The sequence below is a fragment of the Nycticebus coucang genome, chromosome X (assembly GCF_027406575.1).
Source record: "Nycticebus coucang isolate mNycCou1 chromosome X, mNycCou1.pri, whole genome shotgun sequence".
Lineage (NCBI taxonomy): Eukaryota > Metazoa > Chordata > Mammalia > Primates > Lorisidae > Nycticebus > Nycticebus coucang.
Genome location: NC_069804.1, coordinates 46,868,491 through 46,881,909, shown reverse-complemented (window position 1 = coordinate 46,881,909; position 13,419 = coordinate 46,868,491).

Genomic DNA, 13,419 nt, shown 5'->3' with positions numbered 1-13,419 from the left:
CATCCTTTGTTAGATAAACTCCCAAATATTTCATCTTCTTTGGCACTACTGTGAATGGGATAGTCCTTAACTGTTTTTTCAACTTAAATATTGTTGGTATATATAAAGGCTACTGATTTATGAATGTTGATTTTATAACCTGAGACACTGCTGTATTCCTTGATCACTTCTAAGAATTTTTGAGTAGAATGCCTAGTGTTTTCCAGATATGCAATCATATCATCTGCGAAGAGCAAAAGTTTGATATCTTCTGACCTCATATGGATACCCTTAATTGCCTTTTCTTCCCCTATTTCAGTGGCTAAAACTTCCATTACAATGTTAAAAAGCAATGGAGACAATGGGCAGCCTTGTCTGGTCCCTGATCTGAGTGAAAATGATTTCAATTTAATTCCATTCAATATTATATTAGCTGTGGGTTTGCTATAGATGGCCTCTATCAGTTTAAGAAATGTCCCTTCTATACCAATTATCTTAAGTGTTCTGATCATGAAGGGATGCTGGATATTATCAAAAGCTTTTTCTTCTTCGATGGAGAGAATCATGTGGTCTTTGTTTTTTAATTTGTTTATGTGCTGAATTATACTTATAGATTTACAGATATTGAACCAGTCTTGAGACCCTGGGATAAAACTGACTTGGTCATGATGTATAATTTGTTTGATGTGTTGCTGCATTCTGTCTGTTAGGATCTTGTTGAATATTTTTGCATCTATATTCATTAGTGATTTTAGTCTATAATTTTCTTGTCTTGTTGGGTCTTTTTCTGGTTTGGGGATCAGGGTGATGTTTGCTTCATAAAACGTGTTGAGTATTCTTCCTTCTTTTTCTTTCTTTTGGAACAGTTTGAGTAATATAGGTACTAATTCCTCTTTAAAGGTTTGGTAGAATTCTGATATGAAACCGTCTGGTCCCGGGCTTTTCTTTTTAGGGAGGTATTGTATCATTGATGCTATTTCAGAACTTGATATGGGCCTGTTCAACATTTCCACTTGATTCTGGCTAAGTCTTGGAAGGTGACGTGCTTCCAAGTATCGGTCAATTTTCCTCAGATTTTCATATATATGAGAATAAAGTTTCTTGTAATATTCATTAAGGAGTTTTTGAATTTCTGAGGAGTCTGTTGTTAATTTGTCTTTCTCGTTTCTGACTGATGAGATTAGAGATTTTACTCTTTTTTACCAGATTAGGTTGGCCAAAGGTTTATCTATTTTATTGACCTTTTCAAAAAAACAACTTCTTGATTTATTGATTTGCTGTAGAATTCTTTTGTTTTCAATTTCATTTAATTCTGCTCTAATTTTGGTTATTTCTTTTCTTCTACTGGGTTTGGGGTTGGAATGTTCTTCCTTTTCCAGTTGCTTGAGATGTCCCAGTAAGTTGTTAACTTCCTCTCTTTCTGTTCTATTGAGGAAGGCTTGCAGTGCTATAAATTTCCCTATTAGGACTACCTTTGCGGTATCTCAGAGGTTGTAATAATTCATGTCTTTTGTGTTTTTGTTCCAAAAATTTGGCAATTTTCTTCTTAATCTCATCTCTGACCCAGCTATCATTCACCATAAGGTTATTTAACTTCCATTTTTTTGTATGAGTATTCAGATTTCTGTTGTTATTGAGTTCAACTTTTAATCCATCATGGTCCAAGAAGATGCAAGGAATAATTTCTATTCCTTTAGATTTACTGAGGTTAAACTTGTGACCTAAGATGTGATCAATTTTGGAGTAAGTTCTGTGGGCTGATGAGAAGTACGTGTATTCAGTTTTGTTGGGATGAAATGTTCTGTAGATGTCTGCTAAATCCAAATGTTGAATGTTTAGGTGTAAATCTAAAATTTCTTTGCTCAGCTTCTTATTGGAGGATCGATCCAACACTGCCAAAGGAGTGTTAAATTCTCCAACTATTATGGAACTGGAGGAAATCAAGTTGCTCAGGTCTGTTAGAGTTTCTCTCATAAATTGAGGTGCATTCTGGTTGGGTGCATAGATATTAATAATTGAAATCTTGTCATATTGAGTACTACCCTTGACAAATATGAAGTGACCATTCTTGTCCTTCCTTACTATTGTTGGTTTAAAGCCTATTGTATCTGCAAATAAAATTGCAACACCTGCTTTTTTCTGATTACCATTTGCCTGAAATATGGATGACCATCCTTTCACCCTGAGTCTATATTTGTCTTTTAAGGTAAGATGTGACTTTCGTATGCACAAAATATCTGGCCTGAGTTTTTGTATCCAGTCTGCTAACCTATGCCTCTTTCAAGGACAGTTTACGCTGTTCACATTAATGAACAATATTGATAAGTCTGGTGAAATTTTGGGTATCGAGTTTTTCAAAAGTCCAGTGGACTTTTTTTTTTTTTATTGTTGGGGATTCATTGAGGGTACAATAAGCCAGGTTACACTGATTGCAATTGTTAGGTAAAGTCCCTCTTGCAATCATGTCTTGCCCCCATAAAGTGTGACACACACCAATACCCCACCCCCCTCCCTCCATCCCTCTTTCTGCTTTCCCCCCACCATAACCTTAATTGTCATTAATTGTCCTCATATCAAAATTGAGTACATAGGATTCATGCTTCTCCATTCTTGTGATGCTTTACTAAGAATAATGTCTTCCACGTCCATCCAGGTTAATACAAAGGATGCAAAGTCTGCATTTTTTAATGGCTGAATAGTATTCCATGGTATACATATACCACAGCTTGTTAATCCATTCCTGGGTTGGTGGGCATTTAGGCTGTTTCCACATTTTGGCAATTGTAAGTTGAGCTGAAATAAACAGTCTAGTACTTAATCCTTTCGCCAGTAGTTAGAGTTTGATCAAAAGTTTTCAAGTGAATTTACTTTTGTGGTAGAGGATTGGTTTGGTCATTATGGAGGATAGGTCTGAGAATATCCTGAAGAGCTGGTTTGGTTATGGCAAATTTCTTCAACATATGAATGTCATTAAAGTATTTAATTTCTCCATCATAAATAAAACTCAGTTTAGCTGGATACAAGATCTGGGGTTGAAAGTTATTTTGCTTTAGGAGATCAAAAGTCAACGACCACCCTCTTCTGTCTTGAAAAGTTTCAACAGAGAGATCTGCAGTCATTCTAATATTATTCCCTTTGTAGGTAATGGCTTTCTTACATCTAGCTGCTTTGAGAATTTTCTCCTTCATATGAACTTTAGTGCAATTAATTATGATATGCCTGGGGGATGTCTTATTGGGGTTGAGTCATGCTGGGGTTCTGAAACTGTCTGCTATATGAATTTCATAAACTCTAGGTATGTCTGGAAAATTCTCTTTCATAATTTCGTGGAGAATGGCCTCTGTGCCTAGCGAGGCCACTTCATCGGTTTCAGGTATTCCAATGAGTCAGATATTAGCCTTCTTTGAATTACCCCAGAGCTCTCAGAGAGAATGATCCATTTTTGCTCTCCATTTCTCTTCCTCTTTGAGAGTTTGGGAGCGTTCAAAGGCTTTGTCTTCAATGTCAGAAATCCTTTCTACTACTTGCTCTTCTCTGTTACTGAGGGATTCTACCATATTTTTCAGTTCGTTGGGGGCTGCAAATTCTTGCTTCAGCGTGTCTAAGTCTTTGGTGGTTTTGTCTTTAAATTCGTTAAATTCTTGAGACAACTTTTGAATTTTTCCTTGAATTCCTTATTTCGACTTTTGAGTTAGTGCTCGAAGTTCTAATTTCAAATTTCCCTCCACTTTATTGATCTTGTTTGCAATCTGATTTCTGATTTCGATTTCTGACATCTCAGCCAGTTGTTTATAAATGGGATCTTCAATTACATTTGCTATATCTTTCCTTGGGGGGGGGTGATCTATTCTGGTTATTCATGTTACCAGAGGTTTTCTGCTGATTCCGCCCCATGATTGTTTTACTCCCATTGATTTTTCCCCTGGAGTTTTGTTTAGGACCTGTACAGTGCTGTAGCCTGAGAAACTGTGGCCCTGTTTGGTGTGCTGGGTCTCAGTGGTTATGTCTTGTTTTCAGCTGGTTTCTGTTCCACCCTAGTGAAACAGTTACTCTGGGTTGAAGTCTCAGCTGTGGAGAAATATCAGCAATTAAGTCACCCCGCCCACCACAGGCAACAATTGGAAAAAGAAAATCAAACCTTTCTACAACCACACACCATGGGCACCACCTGAATAGTCCTCAGGCGATTGGCTCAGTTCAAAAGGTCCAAATCAATTGTCTCAGTCAGCACCTGTCTCGGGTGGAGAGTTCAAGAGATCTCTGGGACCTGGTTCACAGGGGTCTGGTGACTACTCTGATATGGCTTACTCCAGTGCTGTGTGGAGTCAGAAGTAGCTACCCAGCAAATAGATCAGACTGGGAAGGTTGATGCCTCCTTCCGCACCTTGCACCTCTGTCACACCCAGACACTGATAGCCCTGCAGTTGGCTGACCCAGTTGCCTGTAGTGAACAGATACTCCAGGGGTTTGCACGTGCCTGAATCACAAGGAAATCTGGCAGGCCTCTGTGCTCTGCCTCTATCTAGCAGGAGTAGGTGAGGCCTGACAATCCCGGGCACTTGGTGAATTTTGTGGGGTGTTCACTCATGTCCAGCCCCGCCCCTGATTGATGTTACTGACAGAACCGAACAGAACTGCTAAATTCCCCTGCAGAAGAGAAGCTTTTTTGAGTTCCAAAGCCCTGTCTTTGCTCCTGCAGATTTCTTTTAGGTTACCTGTCAGTTCTATCCTGCTGCCTTCCTTTGTCTATGGGCTGACGATCCTCTGAGTACCAGGTGCGTCTTAGGCTCAGTAAAGTGGTCCTCTGGGTCAGCCCAGCCCTGGGAGCTTCCTGGGTCTGTGAGTTGGTACCGCCTCAGGCAAATCCTTTACTCACGGGTTGGTGCCGGCCTCCTCTGGTTGCCTAGGGAGACAGAAGGCGTGGCTTTAGAATATCCAGGAGTGAGCCGTATTGCTGCTAAATGACGTCTCTGAGCCTTAGAGAACTGCTGCTCTGGTGTGGTTCCCTCTCAGCTGACCATACTCTCCTCGCTCCCGCGACCCAGAGTCAGCACTGACCAGATGCAGTTTAAGCACTGTCCACACCCCTCGAAAAATCACCCAAGAATCTGAACTCCTGGGAAATAGGCCTCCAGACCTCAGAGTGACAGTAGAGGGGAGTGCTTGGAGCTCAGAACTGTAGGTAGAGAATATATACAGTTTTACACAATTTTATGCCTGGCCATATTGCTGCTAAAAGATGGCTGCCACTCCATGCCTCAGGGAACTGCTGCTCTGGTGTGGTTCCCTCTCTGCCGACTGTCCTCTCCTCGCTCCTGTGCCCCAGAGCCAGCACTGACCATCTGCAGTTTAGACACTGTCTTCACCCCTCAAGAAATCACCCAAGAATCTGAACTCCTGGGGGACAGGCCTCTAGACCTCAGAGTGAGAGTGGAGGGGAGTGCTGGGAGCTCAGAGTTGCAGGTAGAGAATATATACAGTTTTATACAGTTTTATGCCTGGCAGGAGAGCACCATGACACCCTATTAGGGGAGGCAGATCCAGTTTTAAGAGGGTCTCTCCCGTGAAGTGTAGTGGGAGGACCTTTGAACTCTGTCCGTTTATTTGTAGGGCACTCCAAGCCATTCTCATGGGGGAGAGGACTCCCATCTGCTTGGTGATGGATTTTGTACCTTTTGTTTGTATCCTTGTGATGGCAGCTCACCTCAGCGGGGTTGATGTGCTAAATTTTGTATTAGGTTACCTGTCAGAGGTTACGTCCACCAGGTTACATGCTAAATTTTTGTCCTTTAACTCTCCTTCTGGACAGGAGCCTCTGTGGAAAGCTGGCTTCAGTCAGCCATCTTGTCTCCTCACCCCCCACTGAATGTTTTTAATTGGCTTGTCAAAGATCAAATAACGATAAGTAGCTGGGTTCATCTCTTGGTTCTGTATTCTGTTCCATCCATCTACCTCTCAGTTTTTGTTCCAGTACCATGCTGTTTTGATCACAATTGATTTATAATTTAGTCTGAGGTCTGGAGGCGTGATTCCTCCTGCTTTATTTTTTATTTCTGAGTAATGTCATGGCTTTTCACAGATTTTTCTGATTCCATATAAAACGAAGTATTATTTTTTCAAGATCTTTAAAGTATGTCAGTGGAGCTTTAATAGGGATTGCATTAAAATTGTATACTGCTTTGGGTAGTATGGACATTTTAACAATGTTGATTCCTTCCAGCCACGAGCATGGTATGTTTATTCTTTTGTTAACATTTTCAGCTATATCTTTTCTTAGAGTTTTGTAGTTCTCTTTATAGTGATCTTTCACATCCTTTGTCAGATAAACTCCCAAATAGTTCATCTTCTTTGGCACTACTGTGAATGCAATAGATCCCTTAACTGTTTTTTCAGCTTGACTATTGCTGGTATATATATAAATGCTACCGATTTATGAATGTTGATTTTATAACCTGAGACGCTGCTGTATTCCTTGATCACCTCTAAAAGTTTTGTAGTAGAATCCCTAGTGTTTTCCAGATACACAATCATATCATCTGCCAAGAGCGAAAATATGATCTCTTCTGACTGTATATGGATACCCTTGATCCTTTTTCTTCCATAATTGCGATGGATAAAACTTCCATCACAATGTTAAGGAGCAGTGCAGACAATGGGAAGCCTTGTTTGGTTCCTGATCTGAGTGAAAATGATTTTAATGTAACTCCATTCAATACAATATTGGTTGTGTATTTGCTGTAGATGGACTCTATCAGTTTAAGAAATGTCCCTTCTATACCAATTTTCTTAAGTATTCTGATCATGAAGGGATTCTGGATATTATCAAAAGTTTTTTTGCATCAATTGAGAGAATCATATGGTCTTTGTTTTTTAATTTGTTTATGTGCTGAATTATACTTATACATTGACAGATATTGAACCAGCCTTGAGACACTGGGATAAAACCAACTTTGTCATGATTCATAATTTTTTTGATGTATTGCTGGATTCTGTTTGTTAGGATCTTGTTGAATATTTTTGCATCTATATTCATTAGTGATATTGGTCTATAATTTTCTTTTCTTGTTGGGTCTTTTCCTGGTTTGGGGATCAGGGTGATGTTTGCTTCATAGAACATGTTGGGTAGTCTTCCTTCTTTTTCTGCATTTTGGAACAGGTTGAGAAATGTAGGTACTAATTCCTCTTTAAAGGTTTGGTAGAATTTTGACGTGAAGTCATCTGGTCCCAGGCTTTTCATTTTAGGGAGATTTTGTATGGTTGATGCTATTTCAGAACTTGATATTGGCCTGTTCAACATTTCTACTTGATTCTGGCTCAGTCTTGGAAGGTGATGTGCCTCCAAATGTTGGTCAATTTTCTTCAGATTTTCATATTTCTGAGAATAAAGTTTCTTGTAATATTCATTAAGGATTTTTTGGATTTTGAGTAGTCTGTTCTTATTTTATCTTTGTCGTTTCTGATTGATGAAATTAGAGATTTTACTTTGCTTTTCCTGGTTAGTTTAGCCAAAGGTTCATCTATTTTATTGACCTTTTCAAAAAACCAGCATTTTGATTTATTGATCTGTTGTAGAATTCTTTTGTTTTCAATTTCATTTAATTCTGGTCTAATTTTGGTGATTTCTTGTCTTCCACTGGGTTTGGGGTCGGAATGTTCTTCCTTTCCAGTTGGTTGGGATGTCCCAGTAAGTTGTTAACTTCCTCTCTTTCCGTTCTATTGAGGAAGGCTTCTAGTGCTATAAATTTCCCTATTAGGACTGTCTTTGCAGTACCCAGAGGTTCTGATAATTCATGTCTTCATTGTCATTTTGTTCCAAAAATTTGGCAATTTTTTCTTAATCTTATCTATGACCCAGCTATCATTCAGCATAAGGTTATTTAACTTCCATGTTTTTGTATGAGTATGCAGATTCCTGTTGTTACTGAGTTCAACTTTTATTCCATGGTTGTCGGAGAAGATGCAAGAAATAATTTCTATTCCTTTAAATTTACTGATGTTAGACTTGTAAACTAAGATGTGATCAGTTTTGGAGTATGTTCCATGGGCTGATGAGAAGTATGTGTATTTAGGTTTTTGAGATGAAATGTTCTGTAGATGTCTGCTAAATCCAAATGTTGCATGGTTAGGTTTAAATCTAATATTTCTTTGCTTATCTTCTTATTGGAGGATCTACCCAACACTGCCAAAGGGCTGTTGAAATCTCCGACTATTATGAAGCTGGACGAACTCAAGTTGCTCATGTATGTTAGAGTTTCTCTTATAAATTGAAGCGCATTCTGGTTGAATGCATAAATATTAATAATTGAAATCTCATCGTATTGAGTATTACCCTTAACAAATATGTTTTTTTTTTATTAAATCATAACTGTATACAATGATATGATTATGGGGCATCATACACTCACTTCATAAACCATTTGACACATTTTTATCACAGTGGTTAACATAGCCTTTCCGGCGTTATCTCAGTTACTGTGCCAAAACATTTACATTCTACATTTACCAAGTTTTGCAAATACCCCTGGAATATGCACCACAGGTGTGATCCCACCGATTCCCCTCCCTCTACCCACCCCCCCTTTCCCACTTCCCCCTATTGTTAAGTTGTAGCTGGGTTATAGCTTTCATGTGAGAGTCCCAAATTAGTTTCATAGTAGGGCTGTGTACATTGGGTATTTTTTCTTCCATTCTTGGGATACTTTACTAAGAAGAATATGTTCCAGCTCCATCCATGTAAACATGAAAGAGGTAAAGTCTCCATCTTTCTTTAAGGCTGCATAGTATTCCATGGTATACATATACCACAATATATTAATCCATTCGTGGATCGATGGGCACTTGGGCTTTTTCCATGACTTAGCTATTATGAATTGGGCTGCAATAAACATTCTGGTACAAATATCTTTGTTATGTTGTGATTTTTGGCCTTCTGGGTATATGCCCAGCAGAGGAATTACAGGATTGAATGGCAGATCTATTTTTAGATCTCTGAGTGTCCTCCATATATCTTTCCAAAAGGAATGTATTAATTTGCATTCCCACCAGCAGTGCAGAAGTGTTCCCTTTTCTCCGCATCCACGCCAACATCTCTGGTCTTGAGATTTTCTGATACAGGCTAGTCTCATTGGAGTTAGATGATATCTCAAAGTAGTTTTGATTTGCATTTCTCTGATGATTAAAGATGATGAGCATTTTTTCATATGTCTGAAGGCCTTGCGCCTGTCTTCTTCAGAGAAGTTTCTCTTCAAATCCCTTGCCCAGCCTGCGATGGGATCCCTTGTTTTTTTCTTGCTAATGCGTTTGAGTTCTCTATGGATTCTGGTTATTAAACCTTTGTCAGAGTTATACCCTGCAAATATCTTCTCCCATTCTGAGGGCTGTCTGCTTGCTCTGCTTACTGTGTTCTTAGCTGTGCAGAAGCTTTTTAGTTTGATCAAGTCCCAGTAGTGTATTTTTGAAGCTGCTTCAATTGCCCGGGGGGTTCTCCTCATGAAATACTCACCCAGACCAATTTCTTCAAGGGTTTTCCCTGCATTCTCCTCTAGTATTTTTATAGTTTCTTGTCTTATTTTAAATCTTTAATCAAATGAGAGTCTATCTTAGATAAGGGTGAAAGGTGTGGGTCCAATTTCAGTCTTCTGCAGGTTGCCAGCCAGTTCACCCAGAACCATTTGTTAAATAGGGAATCTTTTCCCCACTGAATGTTTTTAATTGGCTTATCAAAAATCAAATAGCGGTAAGTAGCTGGATTCATCTCTTGGTTCTCTATTCTATTCCAGATATCTACTTCTCTGTTTTTGTGCCAATACCATGCTGTTTTGATCACTATCGATTTGTAGTATAGTCTGAGGTCTGGTAGTGTGATTCCTCCTGTTTTGTTTTTATTTCTGAGTAATGTCTTGGCTATTCGAGGTTTTTTCTGATTCCATATAAAACGAAGTATTGTTTTTTCAAGATCTTTAAAATATGACAGTGGAGCTTTAATAGGGAGTGCGTTGAAATAATATATTGCTTTGGGTAGTATGGACATTTTAATAATGTTGATTCTTCCTAGCCATGAGCATGGTATGTTTTTCCATTTGTTAACATTTTCAGCTATTTCTTTTCTTAGAGTTTCATAGTTCTCTTTATAGAGATCTTTCACGTCTTTTGTTAGGTAAATTCCCAAATATTTCATCTTCTTTGGCACTACTGTGAATGGGATAGAGTCCTTAACTGCTTTTTCAATTTGACTGTTGTTGGTGTATATAAAGGATACCGACTTATGAATGTTGATTTTGTAACCTGAGACGCTGCTGTATTCCTTCATCACTTCTAGGAGTTTTCTAGTAGAGTCCCTAGTGTTTTCCAGATACACAATCATATCATCTGCGAAGAGCGAGAGTTTGATCTCTTCTGACCCTATATGGATACCCTTGATCACCTTTTCTTCCCTAATTGCGGTGGCTAAAACTTCCATTACAATGTTGAAAAGCAATGGAGACAATGGGCAGCCTTGTCTGGTTCCTGATCTGAGTGGAAATGATTCCAATTTAACTCAATTCAATATGATATTGGCTGTGGGTTTGCTGTAGATAGCCTCTATCAGTTTAAGAAAAGTCCCTTCTAGACCAATTTTCTTGAGTGTTCTGATCATGAAGGGATGCTGGATATTATCAAAAGCTTTTTCTGCATCAATTGAGAGAATCATATGGTCTTTGTTTTTTAATTTGTTTATGTGCTGAATTACATTTATAGATTTACGTATATTGAACCAGCCTTGACACCCTGGGATAAAACCAACTTCGTCATGATGTATAATTTGTTTGATGTGTTGCTGGATTCTGTTTGTTAGGATCTTGTTGAATATTTTTACATCTATATTCATTAGTGATATTGGTCTATAATTTTCTTTTCTTGTTGGGTCTTTTCCTGGTTTGGGAATCAGGGTGATGTTTGCTTCATAGAACGTGTTGGGTAGTCTTCCTTCTTTTTCTACATTTTGGAACAGGTTGAGTAATATAGGTACTAATTCCTCTTTAAAGGTTTGGTAGAATTCTGACGTGAAACCATCTGGTCCCGGGCTTTTCTTTTTAGGGAGGTTTTGTATAGTTGATGCTATTTCTGAACTTGATATGGGTCTGTTCAACATTTCCACTTGATTCTGGTTAAGTCTTGGAAGGTGGCGTGCTTCCAAGTATCGGTCTATTTCCTTCAGATTTTCATATTTCTGAGAATAAAGTTTCTTGTAATATTCATTAAGGATTTTTGGGATTTCTGATGAGTCTGTGGTTATTTCGTCTTTGTTGTTTCTGATTGATGATATTAGAGATTTTACTCTTTTTTTCCTGATTAGGTTGGCCAGAGGTTTATCTATTTTATTGACCTTTTCAAAAAACCAGCTTTTTGATTTGTTGATCTGTTGTATTATTCTTTTGTTTTCAATTTCATTTAATTCTGCTCTAATTTTGGTTATTTCTTTTCTTCTACTGGGTTTGGGGTTGGAATGTTCTTCCTTTTCCGGTTGCGTGAGATGTCCCATTAAGTTGTTAACTTCCTCTCTTTCCGTTCTCTTGAGGAAGGCTTGCAGTGCGATAAATTTCCCTCTTAGAACTGCCTTTGCAGTGTCCCAGAGGTTCTGATAGCTTTTGTCGTCATTGTCGTTTTGTTCCAAAAAATTGGCGATTTCTTTCTTAATCTCATCCCTGACCCAGCTATCATTCAGCATAAGGTTATTTAACTTCCATGTTTTTGTATGGGTATGCAGATTCCTGTTGTTACTCAATTCAAGTTTTATTCCATGATGGTCCGAGAAGATGCATGGAATAATTTCTATTCCTTTAAATTTACTGAGGTCAGACTTGTGACCTAATATGTGATCAATTTTGGAGTAATTTCCGTGGGCTGATGAGAAGTATGTGTATTCAGTTTTGTTGGGATGAAATGTTCTGTAGATGTCTGCTAAATCTAAATATTGGATGGTTAGGTTTAAATCTAAGATTTCTTGGCTCAGCTTCTTTCTGGAGGATCGATCCAACACTGCCAAGGGAGTGTTGAAATCTCCAAAGATTATGGAGCTGGAGGAAATCAAGTTACTCATGTCTGTTAGAGTTTCTCTTATAAATTGAGGTGCATTCTGGTTGGGTGCATAGATATTAATAATTGAGATCTCGTCATATTGAGTATTACCCTTAACAAATATGAAGTGACCATTCTTGTCCTTCCTTACTTTTGATGGTTTAAAGCCTACTGTATCTGCAAATAAAATTGCAACACCTGCTTTTTTCTGATTACCATTTGCCTGAAATATGGATGACCATCCTTTCACCCTGAGTCTGTATTTGTCTTTTAAGTTGAGATGTGACTCTTGCATGCAACAAATATCTGGCTTGAGTTTTTGTATCCAGTCAGCTAACCTATGGCTCTTTAGAGGACAGTTTAAGCCATTCACATTGATGGAGAGTATTGATAAGTCTGGTGGAATTTTGGGTATCGAGTTTTTCAAAGGTCCAGTGGACGTTTTTAATCCTTTCGCCAGTGTGGAAGTTGGAGTTTGATCCGAAGTTTCTGAGTGAGTTTACTTTTGTGGTATAGGATTGGGTTGGTCATTGTGGAGGATAGGTCTGAGAACATCCTGAAGAGCTGGTTTACTTATGGCAAATTTTTTCAACATATGAATGTCATTGAAGTATTTAATTTCTCCATCATAGATGAAACTCAGTTTAGCTGGATACAAGATCCTGGGTTGAAAGTTTTTTTGCTTTAAGAGATTAAAAGTTGATGACCAGGCTCTTCTTGCTTGAAAAGTTTCAGCAGACAGATCTGCAGTTATTCTAATGTTCTTACCTTTGTACGTTATAGTTTTCTTTCGCTGGACTGCTTTGAGAATCTTCTCTTTCATTTTAACTTTAGTGAAGGTAATTATGATATGTCTGGGAGATGGCTTATTGGGGTTGAATCGTGTTGGGGTTCTGAAGCTGTCTGCTATCTGAATTTCAGATTCTCTAGGCATGTCTGGAAAATTTTCTTTCATAATTTCATGTAGAAGGGCCTCTGTGCCCTTGGCAGCTACTTCATCATTCTCCGAAATTCCTATAACACTTATGTTGTTTTTTTTCGAATTATCTGAGAGTTCTCTGAGTGAGTGATCCGTTTTTGCTCTCCATTTCTCTTCCTCTTTGAGAGATTGGGAGCGTTCGAAGACTTTATCTTCAATGTCAGAAATCCTTTCTTCTGCTTGCTCCATTCTGTTACTGAGGGATTCTACTGTATTTTTCATATCTTTGAGGGCTGTAAGTTCTTGTTTCAGTGTGTCTAAGTCTTTGGTGGTTTTGTCTTTAAATTCGTTAAATTCTTGAGACAATTTTTGAATTTTTCCTCGAATTCCTAATTCCATTTATTAATCTTGTCTGCAAACCAAATTCTGAATTCGACTTCTGACATCTCAGCCAGTTGTTTATG